Raw genomic sequence first — 20,782 nt, 5'->3', positions numbered from 1 at the left:
ATCAAAGTTCCCATATGACCCTTACTACTCAAGGCCAACATATACCACTAGTAATAATAATAGTTTCTACTTCATAAGGTTATTATGAGGATTAAATGAGAAAATACATATAAGGTACTTAGCATAGGGCCTAGCACATGGTAAGCACTCAATAAATTTTAACTATTATTCCTCTTCTGTAAAATTGGAACATTTATAATGCCTACTTCCCAGGGTTGTTGTTATATTAAATGATATAATACAAGTAAATGCTTAGCATAGCACCTAACACAAAATAAGCACTCAAATGTTAGCTATTATTACCATTACTTATAGCATAAATAACCGCAGCAACAAGAATATTGAATAGATTAAGAAAGAAATAATGAGGGTTGAACTAAGGCAGACAAACTGGGAGATACAATGAGGGCAGCATATGCCTGAAATGGTCACTTTGGGGCCTCAGAGGTAGGAATTAATGTATAGAGAAAAGCTCAGAGATTCATATACAGCCAGTAGTGGGCAGGCCAGGTTGCTTGGTCACCAGGCTGAAGCAGGTCATACCCCTTAAGGTAGGCCCTGCCACCAGGGCAATTCCCAGCTCTATTGATCAGTCAGGAATTGTCACTATGGTAGCATCTGGTTGCCTTACTTGATGTATTACTTGGGGAGGAATGGCAGGGCTCTCCAGCCTGTTGTCTTGGAGGAATGCCAGAAGGGAATATATGGCTGGCAGGGCTGCCAGGGGAGGTGTGGGATGGGCAACTAACAGAACTTTGTGCTGCATGGGGCCAGGCTCCCATGTGAGTTGCTAAGTAGGGTCTGCTTTGTCCCCATGTTTGTTACTTTGTGAACCATTTTCATGCCTAGAAGTAGCGCCCATATGACACTGTGCAGTGCTATTGCAGGAAGCCCTCTCAGTCTCAGGAGGGCCCATGCAAAAAGGCCATCTCCTCTGTTTACCCCAAACAAAGCATACCTCAAAGGCATCAGAAACAACTGCTGGGGTGGGAGTGAGGCCCAAAGATGACCCAGACACTGAGAAGCCATGGACCGAAAGCTCTACATGGTCATTGAGGTTGGCAACTGACTGACAATAACAATACCTTTTTGAACAATTTTATGTACCAGCAGTATGCTGAGAACTTTTCAGTTATCGTTTTGTTTATTCTTCAAAAAACACTAAGAGGTAGCTCCTAATACTAGCCCCATTAGACAGGTGTTATGCAGGGTGTCATGTGGGGTCTCTGGTCCCGCTCCCCACATAGGAACGCAGGATATGGTGAGGCGAAAAAGGAACACCCCGGAGCCGTAGATAGGGGAGTCATACCACTATCGTCTCACTGGCAGCTGGGTTGGAGACACAGGAAGCAGGAGCCACACGATCCGCAATCCGCCATCCACTTGTCTCTGCCAACCAACCTCACTTGCTAGCTGTAATCCGCCTCTCTGCAATCCTTAATCCACACTCCGCCACACCACGCCACACCAGCACGCCACAACTTGCTAGCTTAGCCATGGCAGTTATATCAGTGGCTAATGGATAACCGGTAACAGCTAATGGCCAACTAGTCACAGCTGATGACCATCTACTACCTGAGCCAGCACCTTTCTATGTGAGGCCGAGAGCCTGGAAACTGCTCTCTGGGGCTCGGTCCCCACAACAGGTGAAGACATTGAAAGTTTAAAGAGACTAAGTGACTTGTCCAAAATGCCTGGGTACTCACACTTCTCTATAGAGCTTCATGTTCTAATACTAATACTAATAATAACAATAATAATAAATAGCTGTCATTTATTGAGCACAGACTGTGGGACAGGCCCTTGACATGTATTATCTCTTTAATTCCATACCATAACTCTGTTAAGTAGGTATGTAATTATTATGCTTTTCATTTTACAGAGTGTGGGGACAGAGTCCCAGAGAGCAGTTTCCAGGCTCTCGGCCTCACGTAGAAAGGTGCTGGCTCTTGTAGTAGATGGTCTTCAGCTGTGGCTAATTGACCCACAGCTGTTACCAATTAGCCCCTGATACAACTGCCGCGGCTGCGCTGGTTGGAGAGTGAGTCCAGAGTTAAGTAGGTGGGTTGGCAGGCAGAGAAGCAGACAGCAGTTTGCAGGTAATGTGACTCCAGCCACCAGTGAGACTATAGTGGTATGACTCCCTAACTATGGCTCCATGGGTGTTCCTTTTTGGCCTAGCCATATCCTGTATTCTAATGTGGGGAGCGTGACTAGAGACCCCGCAGGCCGCACGGCATGACAAATGGCGCAGCGTGCAGGGTCTCCTGCGCGACAAATGGTGCAGTGAGCACGGTATGGTGCCGGCCAAAACCTACTGAAGCAAGGTAGAGCAGTTTGTGCGTGTAAAACTTCAGCTTCCGGAGGCCCATGAGGAGCGATGCCGGGAGCGGGAGGCACGGTGTGCCTGGGAGACTCGAGCCTCCAGATGGCACACCACCCTCTTGGCCATGGAAGGCATTGTCTTCCTTTTGTTGATCTGCTTCTGCTGTAGGCTCTGAGGATTATGGACATTATACACTGAGGCCACCACCCACTCAGACACGTGGCACGGCGAGCAAGATTCTGACCAGGTAGGAATGGCGTCTGAATCTGGGCAGGAGGACAGGTGGCCTCCACACAGTGTGTGGTGCCCAGTGGCAACTGTCTCAGGAGTTGGACCCCCGAGGAGGGGTGGGAGGACATGGATGGCTCTCCGGCCAGTGTGAAGAGGGCCTTGCAGGTTTTGGATGAGCAGTTGCTGGAGGAGGCGAAGGCTACAGCCTGCCACTTGGGCTGGATGTTCCTCATGGCCTTGAGTCTCAACATGGAAAGTGTGCTTCATGAAATGGCCCAGGTGCTGGACGAGGTGTCTCGGTTGGAAGTGCTGGAAACCCGGGTCTGCCTGTTAGAAGAGGGGCCCCACAGTGGAGTATCTGAGGCAGAGGCGAAGGAAGCAAGTGGAGACAATGTAGCTCCCAACCCCCAAGCCCAGCCAATCTTGAAGCCAAGGGTAAAACGTGAGCAATCTTTGGGCCCCGTGGGCATTGCTGCCGGCAACCCAGCTGTGACTGAGTTCACAACCTACACCCCTTACACTCCCACTGAGTTGCAGGAGCTGGGGAGGCAGTACAGACAGCACCCTGGAGAGCCAGTCTCTGCTTGGCTATTACGTTTATGGGATGAGGGAGCAGACAATATTCACTGCTCCCCAGGTGAGATAGAAAAGCTACTCTTTGTGACAGTGCATCCGTCCCTTTGACAACGATTACAGAACTGCCATAGGTTGGCCCAAAACCAGGGCAACCATTCTCTAATGGAGTGGCTCACTGCTGTGGTAAGCACAGTATGGGGACAGGCTGGCGAGCTGCCAGACACTGTGAGTCAATGGTAGTCATATAAGGAACTTACTCAAATCATCCATGAAATGGGTATGAGACGTGCTATTTTCAACTATAATATGCGGGGGCCGGATGACGAGCTTTTTACAGGCAGCATGAGAGATCTGGTTTTGGATACTGCACCTACGAGTGCTTTTGGATCCTTGGTTGCAATTCTTACGCCCTATGTGGGGTGACGGATCCATGAAGTTACAACTGCCATGGCCACCCTAGGGGATGTTGAAAGCCGGAGGCGAAGGAAGTTAAGACAGGAGGTCCCCGCAGTTGAGACCTGGAAGCCCAAATCAAAAGTAAAGGGGCGAGGTCGCGGGCCTCAGAGAGTAACACGCACACAGATGTGGCGTGATCTCATTGCAGCAGGGGTCAACTGGGAGAAAATAGACCGACAAACCAATGCACTCCTGCTGGAACTTTCAAAACAGTTGCGTCCGTAACAGCCATTCCAGAGAAGCCTGAAGGAGAAGTCTGGGAAAGCGCGACCCGTGTCCCTCCAGGACTTCATGCAGCCACTTGAGGCCGACTCCTTTCAGCTTGATTAGGGGTGGGGCCAAGGTACCCGGTCAGAGGGGACGAGCAGGGACCGGAGGCCCCACGTGGAACTCTCCATACATTGGTCCCCTTCTAATGTGCAGAGGGTTTTAGCCCTAGTTGACACTGGCACAGACTGAAGTCTCCTTTATGGGAACCTAGAACTGTTCCCGGAGCAGCAATCTATGCTTTCCCTATGGGGGAAAGACTGTGACTGTAAAAGCTGGTTCCTTACCACTGGGTATAGGAAGGCTTCCCCCTCATACCTACAAGGTGTATGTCTCCCCCGTTCCGGAGCATATTCTAGGGGTGGACGTGCTACATGTCCTCAGCTTACAGACGTCGGTAGGAGAGTTCCGTCTCCAGATCCGTGTGGTGAAGGCGGTGACACGCGGGCATGCTCACCACCCTCCTCAGGTGTTGCCACAGCCCTGGCGTGTGGTTACAGTGTGACAGCACCACCTGCCAGGAGGACAGGAGGAGATTGGTAGTACAATATTGGAATTCGAGAAGGCACATACTGTGAGGCCAATGCACAGTCCCTTTAACTCCCCAGTATGGCCTGTCAAGAAGCCAGATGGGACCTGGAGAATGACTGTGGACTATAGGGAGTTAAATAAGGTGACGCCACCTTTGCACGTGGCAGTGCCTTCAATACATGATTTGATGGATCCTCTGACTGTCCGCCTGGGAGCATATCACTATGTAGTGGACTTGGCCAATGCTTTTTTCTCCATTGACATTGCACCCGAGTGTCAAGAGCAGTTTGCTTTTAATTGGGACGGGCGGTAGTGGACTTTTCAAGTCCTTCCATAAGGATACTTGCACAGCCCCACTATCTGCCATGGGCTCGTAGCCCAGGATTTGGCACAGTGGGATCACCCGTCCTCTGTGGCCTTTTTTGGTTATGTCGATGATATTTTGCTAACATCTGATTCTCTTTCAGATTTAGAGCAAGAAGCTCCCTCTCTTCTCTGCCACCTGAAGTCACATGGCTGGGCAGTGAATGAGGAAAAGGTCCAAGGCCCTGACTTATCCGTTAAGTTTTTGGGTATTGTGTGGTCGAGTAAGACAAAGGTCATACCTGAGGCAATTATTGACAAAATACAAGCCTTTCCCTGGCCGACCAAGGTCTCCCAACTGCAGACGTATTTGGGTCTGCTAGGATATTGGCGGGTGTTTGTACCCCATTTAGCACAAATGGCAAGGCCCTTGTATAACATGATAAAAAGGGGGGCCTTATGGGATTGGACAGAGGCTATAGAGCGAGGCTTCGTTGCCACAAAACGGGCAGTGCAGCAGGCACAGGCTCTGCAAGTAGTAGATACTGGTCGTCCATTTGAACTTGATCTTCACGTAACCCAAGAAGGGTACGGTTGGGGCCTCTGGCAACGGCAGGAGCATCTCCGGTTACCAGTGGGATTTTTGTCCCAATTGTGGAAAGGAGTGGAGGTCCACTACTCTCTAATAAAGAGCTGGCTGCTGTGTACGCAGCCCTAGTGGCCACAGAAGCCATCACAGGAACGGCACGGGTGTTGGTTCGAACAACCTATCCCGTCCAGTGGTGGGTCTGTACGTGGACCCTGGGACCCAAAACGGGGGTGGCACAGACCACCACCCTCACCAAGTGGGGTGCCTATGTGGAGCAACGTAGCACCCTTAGTTCAAGCCCTTTGAGCACAGAGCTACAACAGGTCCTGGGGCCTGTGGAACTTGTAGCCCAGGCTGAGCCAAGCACTCTGCCTAGCGGGGAGGACTTGGAGCCCTCACCCTACAAAGGACAGCCCCCAGTACCTGAGGATGCCTGGTTTACTGATGGTTCTAGCAGAGGGGCTGCAGCCGTTTGGACGGCTATTGGTGTGCAGCCCAAAACAGACACCATTTGGTTTGATATTGAGACAGGCCAGAGTAGCCAGTGGGCTGAGCTACAAGGTGTGTGGATGATAATCAGCGATGAGCCCAGGCCCCTAGTTATTTGTACTGGCAGCTGGGCGGTGTTCCGGGACCTAACATTGTGGCTCCCTACATGGAAACACCAAAACTGGTTGGTGGGACACCGTCCACTGTGGGGTCAAGCCATGTGGCAGGACCTCTGGGACCTAGGACAGAGAAAGGAGGTGACCCTAATGCATGTCACAGGTCACAACCCCTTAGTGTCCCCAGGTAATGATGAAGCAGATGCCCTAGCACGGGTCCGATGGTTAGAATGGGCTCCTGCCACTGTTGTGGCCCATTGGCTGCATAGGAAATTGCAGCATGCTGGAAGCCGAACCATGTGGCAGGTGAGCAGACGCTAGGGACTGCCTTTGAAATGGCAGGAGATAGCAGATGTCTGCTATGACTGTGCCATCTGTGCCCAGGACAGCCCCCAAAGGCAGAGGCTCCCCGGGGAGACACAGCAGATTACGCGAGGCAGGGTGCCCCTCACTCACTGGCAAGTGGATTATAGTGGCCCTTTGCCTAAGGCCCGCAATGCTATGTATGCGTTCACAGCAGTGGACACTGCTATAGAATTGATGTTTGCTTGGCCATGTCCGGCTGCGGATCAGTGGCATACAGTTGTCACTCTTACACGGCTGTGCACCCTCTATGGGCGCCCCCAAGTCACTGAAAGTGACAGCGGTACCCATTTTACAGGGCAAGAAGTGCAGCACTGGGCTGCCAGGATGGACGTACAATGGTTGTTTCATACCCCATATAACCCACAAGCAGCTGGCATGATTGAACGCTACAATGGCCTTTTGAAGCAAGGCCTCCGGGTGTCAAAACACCCTCCCATGATGCGTGACTGGGCCTCGCGTCTATGGGATGTCTTGAGAATCCTGAATGAGAGACCACGGAAGGGAGGGCCTGCACCAGTAGAAGCTCTGCTACATCCAACGGCTGCTCCCATTCAATTACAAGTTACCACAAATGAGACTCTGTTAAAGCCAGGCTACGGCAGGAATGGAAACATTTTGCTGCCAGCACCCACATGCTTGAAAGCAGGGGAACAGCAGCAATGGATTTGGCCCTGGCAGGTCAAAAGCCCCCACTGTCAGTGGTTGGGCCTGATAGCCCCATGGGGGGCCGGTTTGACTCATGATTTGCAAGTGACGCCAGGGGTAGTGGCTGAGTGGCCACCACAAGTGACTCTAGTATACGGAAGTCCCGATGCTGGGATGATTTTGCAGGGAACCTATGTGGTCTCTCTATGGCCTATTATGGGGTCTCCTGTTCTGTTACATGTTGAAACTATGCAAGGGACCCCCAAGCATTGCCATAAAGGTCTGGTACCACAAACCGGGAAAGGTGCCAGTGGCAGCAACCCTCCTTTCCCAGGACAAGAAGCTGGCATGTATCCTCCCAGATGGAAGGGATTTGCCATTGTTGGTTCCTAAGACTACCGTTTCTTTTCGTCCGTAGGTGTCAGTAGGCTAATATGGCACAGGGACCCTCGCGGAAGACGCTTGTCACCTAGATTGTGAGGCGAGAACCTGTAGGGGTGGAGTGTGGGGACAGAGCCCCAGAAAGTAGTTTACAGGCTCTCGGCCTCACGTGGAGGAGTGCTGGCTCAGGTAGTAGATGGCCATCAGCTGAGGCTAATTGACCCTCATCTGTTACCAGATAGCCAATTAGCCTCTGATATAACTGCCGCGGCTGTGCTGGTTGGAGAGTGAGTCCAGAGTCGAGTCGGTGGGTTGTCAGGCAGAGAAGCAGATAGCAGGTTGCAGGTTGTGTGACTCCTGCCTCCAGTGAGACTATAGTGGTATGACTCCCCTACCTATGGCTCCGTGGGTGTTCCTTTTTGGCGTAGCCATGTCCTGCGTTCTTATGTGGGGAGCGGGACTAGAGACTCCGCAGGCCGCCCTGCATGACAAACGGCCCAGCGAGCAGGGTCTCCCACACGACACAGAGCTAAGGCTATTAGGTGGTGTCATGCAGGGTGTGGCATATGGGGTCTCAGCTCCCGCTCCCCACACAAGGACACAGGACATGGTGAGGCCAAAAGGGAACACCCATGGAGCCATAGATAGGGGAGTCATACCACCCCATTCTCGCTGGCAGCTGGGTTGGAGACACAGGAAGCAGGAGCCACACGATCCACAATCCACACTCCACCCTTGCCAGCCACCATTTGCTTGCTAGCCCCCATTTCTTGCTAGCATAGCCACAGCAGTTATATTAGTGGCCAATGACTCACTGGTTACAGCTGATGGCCAACTAGCCACAGCTGATGGCCATCTAATCACAGTCGATGGCCACAGATGCTTAAGAAACTTTGCAACAGATAGAACAGGGATTTGAACTTAAGCAAATGATTCCAGCTTCCAACCCTTTAACCTTACACTACATTCTCTTTTTCTCCAAAACAGCTATTTTGCCAGGTAAAACTGAGGACAACCACAATCATATATCTCGAACCATTTGTTTGCAATGCAATGATCTGATTGGTCTAATATCTTCATAGAAAAGGGAGGATTGGGGTCATTACAGATGAGATAACTGAGGTCTAGAGAGGTAAACTGACTTGTCCAGCATTAGACATGGAGCAAGTGACAGAGACCTTATAAGACCTAGATGCTTATAGACGATTATGACTGTAAATGACAAGAGGACAGACGCTTCAGAAAACGGGTGGAGGTCTTCATCTCACAGCTCCAACTCAAAAGAGGGTTTTAGAGAAAGTATGACCAGTACAAGATCTCTTTAGGAAAGAGCCAAAAAACAAAAAACAAACGTTTTCGTGCAGCAATGTTAAATTGATCCATGTACTACATTCAAAGTGAAAAGTTGGGCTCCTTCAAATGGGGTATTAGGTTAGGGTTTGAGGATGGACTTGATGTGTGGGTATATCCTGAAACTCTCTGTGCATGGATATGTTGTGCTCAGAAGTTCAATGAGTCCATACGGTCAATGCCAAATATCCCTTGCTACAATGCTGCAAGCTTGATAATGAGAATCAGACAAGAAGGACTGGATGAGCTGAAAACCCACGAATCCAAGGCAACAAGACTGTTGTTCACCCTATTCTGGGCCCTCCCCTGGCTATCTCCTCCCATGCGGTCCCCCTTTAGCTGAGAGCATCCAGGAAGTCACTCATGACCACTGTGCATCTATACCCTTCACACCAGCTTCCTGATGGGAGCGGAAGGAGAAAAATAACAAGTATGCTTCACATCCCCATGATATATGAAGCTAACAGTAGTCACAGGGATCTCAGGAATTTACTTCTCAATGCCAATGTCACAGGTTTACTTAGTTATCAATTATCAAGAATCAAAACTAATATCCTAGCCCCACCCCTACAATGACACATAATAACCCTGGCAACATTACTCTGCCACTAAAACAAAATCTCTTTCTTTCCTGGTGTTTGAAGTTACTCAGACCCTTCAGGGCTCAGACTCTTAACACCCAGAAAAATCTGTTGCTTCATACATTCCTCTTTGGTATAACACATCCTTATCACTATGGGGAACCCTTAACAGCAGAATATTCTGTTTAACCATGCAGGCCCCAGGACCAGACAGACAGACCCACTTTTCTACTCACTAGCAGATGGAATGTGTGCAAGTCACTTAGCTATTCTGAGCCTCAGTTTTCTCCTCTATAAAATGAGAATATTAATCATACCTACCTGATAGAGTTGTGGCAGGGATTCAATGAGATAATGCATGCCAAGAGAGTGGTGCAGTATTTGGCACACAGCTCAATTAAGGGTAGCTATATATACAAAGGAAGATTTGCTGTCTCTGAAAGTTTTCCTTGGTGAAGCATTTCTCTAGCTCCAATTTTCCCTATAATGAAATGAGGACTGAGGGCTAAGACATAAGAAAATAAGTGGGGCAAAGTGGTGGACAGTGATGCTGACTCCTTTCCTTTTGGCATTTAGAGGGCAGGGTAGTATTGATGGAGTGCCTATGACAGAAGAAAAACAAATCAGTGATGTGTCGAATGGAGGGGTGATACGAGGGGAGAAAGTGCTTAAAGTATGGTGAGGGTAGAGGTAGGTTAGGGCATAAAAAGCCATGGTGTTGAAATCCCATGAAACAAGAAGAGAGAAACAGAGTAAAGTTTAAAAAGTCAAAGGAGGCATAGAAACTTCAAATGGGATTCAAAGGAGGGCTTGGGCAGAAAGGGTGTGAGTTCTGGAAACCACTGTTCCCTTTCTCAGAAATGCTTCTACTGAAGATTGTATGCCAAAAGGCATGAAATATGCTGGTCAGTTTGTTCATCCAAACTTGCTCTCACTAAAAGAACATTCTGCTCTCCACTCACCTGTGCAGAAACCAATCCCAGAGAACCAGGTAAAAAACCAGCCTCCTAAATGCAGTCTCTTATGATAGGTTCCAGAGCCACAGCTACTGAAACACCTAGACTTTACCACTTTGGAGAACAGTTTCATTCCCTCAGGCCAGAAAACCCAGGGGATCTTGTCTCCTGAAAGTTACCATGGGAGGAGGGGGTTACAGCTTTCTCTGAATCATCTAAGGAACTAATTAACAGATAGATTTCTTGGGTCCACTCACGGAGTCTCAGATTCAGTTGGTGAAAGTGGGGACTCAAATATATTTTTAAAAGTGACCCCAAGTGATTCTGTCACAAAGCAAGCTTTGACTTTGGAGACAAATATGCTTTGTTTAAATGAAAAGCACTACAATACAGACATAGATAACCTATTCCTAACCCTGTCCTCATTCTATACATGAGGAGTATGGGACTCAGAGACATTTAAGCACTGTTCAAGGTCACACAGCTAATTACTAGCAAAACCAGAACTGGAACCCAGGTCTTTTGCTTCTCAATTCACTGTAAGCTTCATTTACTGAATCTCTTTGCCTCCTAATGAGATTTTCCTTTCTAGTTTAAGTATGGAGAACTAGAACTCCTGGTTCTAATCAGAGTTAAAAAGCAACGCTATCTTTGTGGAACAATTCATTAGAAAACATAACATGCCAACCCCCAGTTGTACTAAAAGCATCAAGCATAGTTTTAAAAATAAAATAAAATATGACCTTTCCCTTTATGACCATCCATAAGGAGAAATGTATCACATGATTTATGTGTAGAGACCATGATTGTGGCTATAATGTTTCAGTTTTAAATTATTCAGCATTGAAGAAGAGACACCTAGCTTTAAGATGGGACATTCATTAGCTTAACAACCAAAGCCTTTTTTTTAAGACAGCAAAGATTAATAATTATTTTATCTGGCCATCAATTCCTCTGTGAAATATCCTTGCTCTATTCCAAACCTTTAAAAGACAAAACAAGTAAACAAATAAATGAAAACAAATAGATAGGCTCTAAAGCCATTTGCCAAATACCAAGATTTTGGCGTTTGCTTTCGGCCAAGAGTAGGGTCTATAGATTATGGGAAACCACAAATCATAATTATCAATAGTTCAAATAATCCAAATTATTCCTTTGGGGATAATAACCCACCCATCTTCTGACAGCTCAAAGGCATCCCATGTCAGGCTCTCTACGTACCACACTAGGTAAAGTGAATGATGGGTAAGTACAAAGGACATTCGGAAATCTATCAAATTAGGAATCTGCTCTTTAAAGGCTCCTGTATCTATCCCTAGGGGAGAGAAGTTGCCCAATTTTTAGCTAGCAAGTGTTGGGGCAGGGGATTATGTCCAGAGCCTTTTCCAGAAATGTCCATTTCTCAGAGCACTTCTCCTTTCCAGATGTGTCTTCTCCACCTGTAAAATGGATTGCAACTGTCACCACTCATTCATGTTCCCTCCACTGCTCTGCCACCCCCAAGGGACTTTAAGGTTGCTACTGACTTTCTTCAAAGAACAGTAGCTCTTTAAGCCACACAATCACTCTGATTTCCATCTTCTCCTAATCTATAGACCCTACTTTTGGCCTAAAGCAAACACCAAGTTCCCCTTGACCATATCTGATTGTTGGCAGAAAAGAGATATAAGAAGCCCAGGCAGAGTGAGGGGAAAGTCTACACCTGTACATGTTTGCCACTATTCCCTTTGCAGAGGGTAACATTAGTATTTATTTCTGTTACAATAACTTCTCATAGGAGGGCCTCAAACTGGTCCTCTTTGCAGGACAACACATAGGACAGAAGCTGACTCCTACACATCGCTCAGCTTCTGGAAAATTCTGGAACCAGTCTAGCTGACCTCAGAGCTCAGTGAAGATACAGCTGTAGCTTTTTTCCAAGTGTCTTAAGTGGTAGATCTCTAACGTTACTTCGCCATTGTCTACTGCTGTGGCTGCTGCCAGCAGAAATGATTCTAAATGGCCATTCATTTCACAGTGAATTTAGAGGCACTTGATGTTGGAAAATGCTTTTGACACAGTTCTAGAAATGAATTTAAAACCATGTTTGCTTAAATAATTGAAGGTGAAACATGTATTACATGTGTTTCATGTACATTTAGGGATTTCTGTTCCAAACCTTTTGTGGTGCCAAATATGAATTCCTGCCTAGCAATTGATTTAAGAAGCGAAACCTGAATTATCATAAGACATCAAGAGGAGGAGCAGAGTGTACTTTTACATACTGTGGTTGAAGTGTAAATTAGTAAAAACACTATAGAGAACAATTTGGCAATATCTAGAAAAAATTAGCAGAACAAATCTAGTCCTAGGAATTTATCTTAAGGAAATAATTAGCCAAATGCATATTATACAGACCAAGGATGTTCACTGTGGAATTGTTTGAGGGCTCCTAAAGGAATAGAGTGACAATTATGATTTTTTAAAATTTCAAACATTTCTGTACAATGAAAGACATTAAAATCAAATTTAAAAGATAAACAATAAACTGCTTAATATTTTTGCAACATAGATAACAGTTAAATAATTACTATCTGAAATGTATAGAGATTCTAGTTATCAAAATGAGAAATAACAACTCAATAGAAAAACAAGCAAAGAAAATAAAATAGCAACACAGAAGAACTACAGATGGCCAATAAACATATGAACAGATGTTCAGCCTCACTTGTACTCAAAAAAGATGCAAGTAAAAAGGAGATTTTTTTCAGCTATCACATTGTTAAAGACTACAAAGTTCAATAATATGTGAAATTAGTGAGGAAGAGCATGGAGAAATGGCCATTGTTGGTGGGAATGTAAGTTGCTGTAGCCTTCCTGGAGGGCAATTTGGCAGGCTCTATTAAACACAAAGATGGGCAAACCAAACTCTGAACCAGCAATTTCACTATTGTGAATTTATACTACAAAAACACTTGCAATAGTATGCAGAAATCCATGTAAAAGGAAGTATAGTTCACCAATATTTAATAATTTTAAAAATTAGAAATATAAAAAGTTCATCAATAAAAGTTAAAGAAATGACATCACACTCATATAAAGGTATTATGCAACTATTTTTTCAATGAAATAATTTGATGTATACTAGCAGAAAAAGACCTCCTGACATACAGTTCAATGAAAAGCAAGTTGTAGAACATGTTGGGCATTGGTCACACATTTTATTATTTTATGCACATGAATACATATACGAATATTCATAAAAACATGCACAAAATGATACACACCAAACTGTGAACATAATGGGGGATCAGTGGCGGACTGGCCAGGAACATTCTACTTCATATTTCTATTTTTACAAGCTAAGCATATATTATTTAGATCATAAAAATGCTTTTTTTAAACAAGAAGTGAGGCAAGCTGTGCCATCCCCCACAATGTCCAGCTCCCACTCCCAGCCTCTAAAAGTGTCCTCTTCAAGGACATGGTGTTCCAGCGTCTAAGACAATTTCTAATACCCAAAGCCATGAGCTTTTGCTATTTAGAATTGAACTAAGGGAAGAAACGTTGGAAAGAAGCGGAAAGGTTGTTGCATTCTTTTATAAGAGTTTCATTTCGTGCAATTATGGCATGATTGACACCCTTTCTAGAATAACCTCACTCTACCATTCATCCAAATCTCCTACCATTCTTCCTGCCATGCCTCCTTCCCCCCACATTTTTCGTAAGATTGGGAGAAGAGGACATGACTAGTTTATTTCAATTTCTGTTCTGTTTTCACCTGAATTCCAAGATTCAATCCCACACTTTTATCCTAAAAAAATTACCCCCTAGCACTTCCTCTCCCAGTCTATTTGGCACAAGGCTCATCTCAGTACTTCCAATACCCTCCAAGCTAAGGTTGACAATCCTAGCTGTGGGAATCTTTAGTATTTAGGGAGCATCTATAAGTGACCCTAAGCTGTGTACCAACACCAAGAGCCAGCAGAGCAGGAGCTCTAGACCTAGATGGCTCTGAAATTACATGCTAGTGTACTTGGGTCCTTCTTTGGGAAGTACATCAATAACTTTCATCAGACTTTCAAGGAGGTTCTTGGCCCACAGAAAAGTTAATAACCACCAGAGTAGAGGGACTAGGATAATTCAATTGCCCAGTGAGTATCTACGCAGAACACACTGACCTCAGGTTTCCAGCTGGCTGCTTGGCTTGGTGACTCAGACACAAATATACTAAAGAAGAATGGAGAAAGATAGGTGAAAAGAGGAATGGCCTTTTAGAGTTCCACTACAAATCTGTCCCTCTGATAAAGCTGCCACATAGAGCCCATACAACCCAGGCCTGGACTTGGCCTCCAAGTTCCAGTGAATGAGCCAACCTACACTGACCTAAACAAGAAGATATCTAGGTCTAGTAGGAAGAGCATTAGGAGAGAGCAGATATCAGTTCTAACTTTTCGGATGACTTCTGTTCTGTCATGTGGTAGCTTTGTGATCCTAATTAGGCAAATCATTTCACTTCTCCGGTCCTCATTTTCCTCATCCAAACAGATTTGCTCCAGACAAATTTCAAAAGCCACTTTCAGCTCTACCATTCTGTGAATCTCACCTACTGGACAGGAAGTTCCACTAACCTTTCCAGAACAGAGAATGACTTCACTTTTACTTTTTAGTATCACAGTCTTAAAGTCATACAGTTTTCTCTTGTGGCGAACCTAAATCCTTTCTACTGCAACTGAAGCTTGTGGACAGAGCACTATAGAACTAGTAAGTCTAATGCTGCACATCAGTCTCTACCCCAAGTCCAGTTTGCAATGATTATTCTCAAGAACTGAACACACAATGTGATATATAGATGATGTATTACAGAACTGTACACTTGAAACCTATGTAATTTTACTAACCATTGTCACCCCAATAAATTTTAATTAAAAAAAAGAACTCCATTCTTCTTTCAAAGCATTTTGTAAAGAAAAGAGGTTGAGGGAATTAATAAAGAGTCAAGGGAATAAGAAAGGGTCAATAGCCACATGAGTGCTTTTTATTTTGCCTTTAAATTTCCTTACAGATGGCCACACCTTCCTATTGGCAGAATGAGCTCCAAAAACTGTGCTCAAGAAACCTTTCTTGAAAACAGGACTCCAACCCAGATTGGGTGTTGAAGTCACTGGAGATGAACACTGCAGCATCTGTCTTCCAAGATGGTCTTTTAGAACTGCAAGAGAATAAGTCTAAAGGATGAAAGAAACTTTCCAACTAAACTTAATTCTCACCTCCAGTGTTCTCCAGTTAGGAGGGTGTATTCAGATTGATGGGATTTTTCTTTTTTCTTTAAGATTTTATTGGGGAAGGGGAACAGGATTTTATTGGGGGAACACTGTGTACTTCCTGGACTTTTTTTTTTCCAAGTCAAGTTGTTGTCCTTTCAGTCTTAGTTGTGGAGAGCACAGCTCAGCTCCAGGTCCAGTTGCCATTGCTAGTTGCAGGGGGCACAGCCCACCATCCCTTGCGGGACTCGAGGAATTGAACTGGCAACCTTGTGGTTGAGAGGACGCGCTCCAACCAACTGAGCCATCCGGGAGGCAGCTCAGCTCAAGGTGCCGTGTTCAATCTTAGTTGCAGGGGGCGCAGCCCACCATCCCTTGCAGGACTCAAGGAATTGAACTGGCAACATTGTGGTTGAGAGCCCACTGGCCCATCTAGGAATCGAACCAGCAGCCTTCGGAGTTAGGAGCATGGAGCTGTAACCGCCTGAGCCACCAGGCCGTCCCCCAATGGATTTTTCTTGAGGCTGTACTGATGATACCTCTGCATCAGGAAATTAAAGGCCACACTGAAATTTTCAGAATGTGAAAGGAAATAAGCCCAGAAACTGAGTCACCCAAGGTTGAATGACGATAGGTCTTTCCAGTAAAAGCAGAGCAGAGAACTGAGGCAGTCTGCCCAAGAACGAAGCAGAAAGACAGGATTTGGGCCTGAATTATTAGAATATATGCCTTAATTTTTCACTTCCCTTTCATAATAACTTTGAGTTTACACAGAGCTTTTCTTCTAAGAAGCTCAAAATACTTGCAGAGATATTACCGTGTTTCCCCGAAAATAAAACCTAGCCGGACAATCAGCTCTAATGCGTCTTTTGGAGCAAAAATTAATGTAAGACCCGGTCTTATTTTACTATAATATAAGACTCGGTCTTATATAATATAATGTGATATATGATATGATATTATATGATATGATATATGACATAATAATATATGATATAATACCAGATCTTATATAATATAAGACCAGGTCTTACATTGATTTTTGCTCCAAAAGACACATTAGAGCTGATTGTCTGGCTAGGTCTTATTTTCGAGGAAACACGGTATCTTAGCTGTCATTACACCATCACAGTTGTCGAAAGCAATGATTATCATCAGCCTTATTTTACACATGGGGGAAGGAAAGCCTAGAGGAGTGAAGGAGTCATCAAGTTTACACAGCAAGATACTGAGAGACTCTGAACTCAGCAAGAAATTCTCTTACCCAGCATTGCCCCAAAAATATTCTTCTCAACACCAGTCCAGCCAAATGCTTATTGGGACACCAGGTTCTGTGGGCAAATACATCTGGCAAGTATTGCATATTCTATTCTCCTGTAGAATCACAATACACATTAGCCTAGTAAAAGCCCTGCAGTAAATAAACCTGTTTCTGTTCAAGCAAGAATCTCCCAAATTAAACTTAACCACAAAATGCTGTACGTGTGTGTGCATGCACATGTGTGTAACACCTGTGGAACTAGCCCTCTTTGGAACACACATTGGGAAGCACTGGTCTGACCACTAGACTGATCTGAGTATTGGCACAGCAGACAGATCAATTCTACTCCAGCTCAAGCTGTGGGGATGGTTCTTAGAAATACTGCCTGATACTCTGTGGTATTGACAGCCAGTGAACAAAAGACCTTGATGAGCCCAAAAGAACCCAGGCCATCATCTCCTCTGCCTCAGGGCATTGGTCAGACTAGGGAGGAAGTCCATTCAAGCTCAACAGCTTCTGCTAGAATTTCTTTCAAATAGAACCCAGGGTTATTTTTGGTCTTCATTTAAGGGAGGAGATGCTCAGGATGCTGGTCCAAGCCCTGAGAGCTTATGCTCTTAACTAGCATAATTTTGTGCCCACCAGGCAGTTCCAGTAGAAATCATCCATTTCTTAGGTTCATTTCTGGTGCCATTCATCAGCACCAATACAACAAAAGAGACTCGGAATGTGCCCCTGTTCTGGCTTAATTGCATGAGTATTACAGTAGTCGTTATATAGCCACTTCAAAACTAACATACAGCACAGAATCTTGTGCTATTAATAATTACCAATGACACTACTAAAAGTACCTAAGATGTAAAAGTCCCTGAAGACCTTATCCTGGTTCATTTGTATTTTACATACAATTCAAATGATAAAGGATCACACACAATGGATTCAATATTTATTGATGCTATTTTCACATTTTCTTACAGTATTTATTAAACATCCACACCATGAGGAAAAATGCCTCCATTAAAATTGTTAACTTTTGTGCAAAATTTAAATGTAATACAGGTATACCTTTCTTTGGTATACCATCCATTGGCTATGTGAAAAATTCTGTGTAAATGCATTTTTGGTAAAAATATTCACTGTAAAGGTCAGGGGACACTGTTATTTAAGATGATCTAGTTATGAATCCTTTCATAAAACAACACACTCTACAATGTGAATATTGTCCATCTAGTTTATTTGTCTTATAAATCCATACGCATACTATATTTGCTTAAAGCAAGACACACTATTAATAAATGAGCTAGACATTTCTTAAGATGGGATGTTTTCTGATCCTTATCAATCTGCAATACTAAATCCTTTTGGATTCAACATTAATCACTATCCAAGTCCAGGGAGATTCATTCTGAATTGGTTGAAAATGTGACAGTAACACTTCTGAGGACTCCGTACAGTCTGATTTAACTATGACCCCTCTATCTTTAGACAAGTTGTTCCTTCAACTTAGCCACCTGGTGAATTAATTCCTCAAGACTCACTCAGATGTCACTTACCCTGTGAAGCCTTTCTTGATCATACACCCCACCCCCAGCCAGGCATCCTTCCTCTGTGCTCTCACAGTACCCTGCCTGTCCATTGTCATACTCTACTGTAATTATCTGTTTACACACTCTATCTTGCCTACCAGACTGTGCACTCCCTGAGAGCTGAGATGATGTTTTATTCATTTATTCATTTCTATACTTTCAATACTTAACATTACCACGGGGCACATAGCAGTTGTTTAATAAATGTCGGTTGCTTGAATGATCACTATCCTTAACTATATATTTTAGGACCCCCCAAAAGCCACAAATAAAAATTTTTATTAAAACCACAAATAAAAATTTCAAAGAGAAGTTTTAGCAGTTTTGTTCCTTGTTATTAATCTCTTCTTCCTTTGATTAAAAAAATGACCATACTAATTCACACCTACGATTCAAGGAAGGAAAAAAACACAAAACAAACAAAAATCCCTCTATACCCAATTCACAATACAGAGGTGCATTTAGTATGTTCCTTTTTCTCCAAACATACAACTATATCCTAGCCTACCATTAACATCGCTACAGTAAAGAAGAAATAAGGATCCACTATTTAAAGTGGTGGGGGGAGTTACTGCAGGGATCACTATAACAGCCCTGGATCCTCATTGGCTGACAGACAGAAACCTGCTAAGAAAGTTGGGCATCTTTGGGAGAACAATAACGATGTCATTAGGACTTCGTCAACCTGTCTAGAAATTTCCACATACATAATATCCTAAGAAACAGCCCCAGCTGGGGGGATTTCCATCACTTTGAAACCATCATTACCCTTCCAATGTGGGCAGAACAGGTTGGACCTGATCCGCCTGCATATTACTGCAATCTGGCTTGGCATGGGATGATACCCAAGGACATTTTAGGCCAGGAGTAGCCCAGTCCCACTGCGCGCGCGTGCAGACACCCCCCCTCGTGCGCGCGTGCGCGCGCGCGCGCGCACACACACACACACACACACACAACACTCCAACTCACACTCACTGAATCCCATACAAAACCCCACCATCTCTGTGGCACACACCACTGCATTCCTGTGAGCCGTCACACACAGGGAGTGTCCCCTCACATTTTCTCACTTCCCTAGTCTGCCTGACCCACACCCCACACCTCCCGCAGACCTCAGTCTAGCTTGGAAATGGAAGCTGGTGAGGACTGGTTTTCGTTGTATGTAACAAAGCCCCATGCACCCAGGTGCCCCACTGGATTGACTCCATCCATCTCTCCCCTCCCCCATCATGAGCTCCCAGAACAAGAGACAGCTCAGCTCTGAGAAGTAGATTTGGGGAGTGAGGGCGCAAAGAAAGAGAGCTTTAGGGGTGGGCGGGGGCAGGAGTCCAGGCAGCTTCAGTGTTCTCTCACCGTTAAGCGAGAGAGACGGAGAACTGGCAAAGGGAACGAGATGCCTTCTCACCCCATCACATCCTATCTATTCATAGAAAAAGACCCAAAACTGAAAAATAATATACCCTCCTGCCCGCCCCGTGCCCTCCTAGCAGCTCTTCAAGCCACTGGCACTCCAACAGCCCGCAACAAAGCGTCCCCCACACAGACCTGTTCCAGCCTCTTCCTGGCGAGAGAGAGGGGGAGCCACTGCTGATGGTTCTGCCCTTCGCCGCCAGGCAGGAGTCGCCGGGAGGTGGAGCGGGAACTCGGGGAAGAAGGAGGACTAGAAGGGATAGGAGACACAGCAGCAGCGACGGCGGCTGTGGCAGCAGTAGGAGGAGGCTGTTTCTGTGGCAGCTGCTAAGAATGCTCTGGCGAGAGGCAGGGCTGGGCGCGCGGGGCGTAGGCTCACGTGCGCCCCATGGCCCCGAGTTGCGCGCGCGTCTGGGTGTGTGAGAGCATCTGTGTGTATTTTGACTGTGATTATTCCAATTCCGACGTAGTCTGGAACTTGTGGTTCCTGCAGCCAGGCGGAAGTGAAACCCTTTCAGTCTCCCAAGCCTGACTGTGCTTACAGGGTTGTGGGGGTTGGGGGAGAGAGACTGAGAGCTGGGAATTAACGTCCACCACTGCACACATCTATGGAAATCCTATAGCCATGAAGGATAGAAAGACACCAAGGACAGTCACTACCACCAACACATTGTATTGTGTGAGTGCTCACACTGCTGAGTGCTGTCTGGACTACCCAGCAGGCGATTTCTGTTCTAATTTGGGATTGACTTTCATCAGTTGATATGCCCATATCTTCATACAGGATCTACATTCCGCCTTTTCTCCTGTCTCTCATTCCACTGCAATATCTCCGTGCTTGAAACCAAGGTGTCATAAAATCAATTCCCTACATTGTAGTCTGCTTACCCACCAGCATCATCCAGGCCCCTGGGTTTACTGGCTTCCAGGGGGTCACTTAACTCACATGCCACTCCCCCTCTAGGAGTGCCCTACTCAGTTTAGATGAGAACCAAGACTGGTTTCCTGGAAGCCAGAGGGTTGATGATCATCGTGGATCCAGCCAGAAACCCAGTGTGGATCTGCACCTCTAAAGCTAAGATAAGGGAAAACAACTGTGAGAGGCACAACTTTGTC

At 45.5% G+C, this 20,782-nt stretch overlaps 1 protein-coding gene across 3 annotated transcripts in view; it reads right to left on the bottom strand.

Annotated features, from left to right (window-relative positions):
* Positions 1-20,113, bottom strand: part of PAK3 (p21 (RAC1) activated kinase 3) — a 415,175-nt gene extending 395,062 nt beyond the window's left edge. For all 3 annotated transcript variants that reach the window (XM_074324355.1, XM_074324352.1, XM_074324353.1), the window contains exon 1: positions 19,802-20,113. The gene's annotated coding sequence lies outside the window, so the exon portion shown is untranslated. The remainder of the gene's footprint in view (positions 1-19,801) is intronic.
* Between the last annotated feature and the right edge of the window lie 669 nt (positions 20,114-20,782).

The sequence above is a fragment of the Rhinolophus sinicus genome, chromosome X (assembly GCF_036562045.2).
Source record: "Rhinolophus sinicus isolate RSC01 chromosome X, ASM3656204v1, whole genome shotgun sequence".
Classification (NCBI taxonomy): domain Eukaryota; kingdom Metazoa; phylum Chordata; class Mammalia; order Chiroptera; family Rhinolophidae; genus Rhinolophus; species Rhinolophus sinicus.
This window is presented reverse-complemented; position numbering and strand designations above follow the sequence as displayed.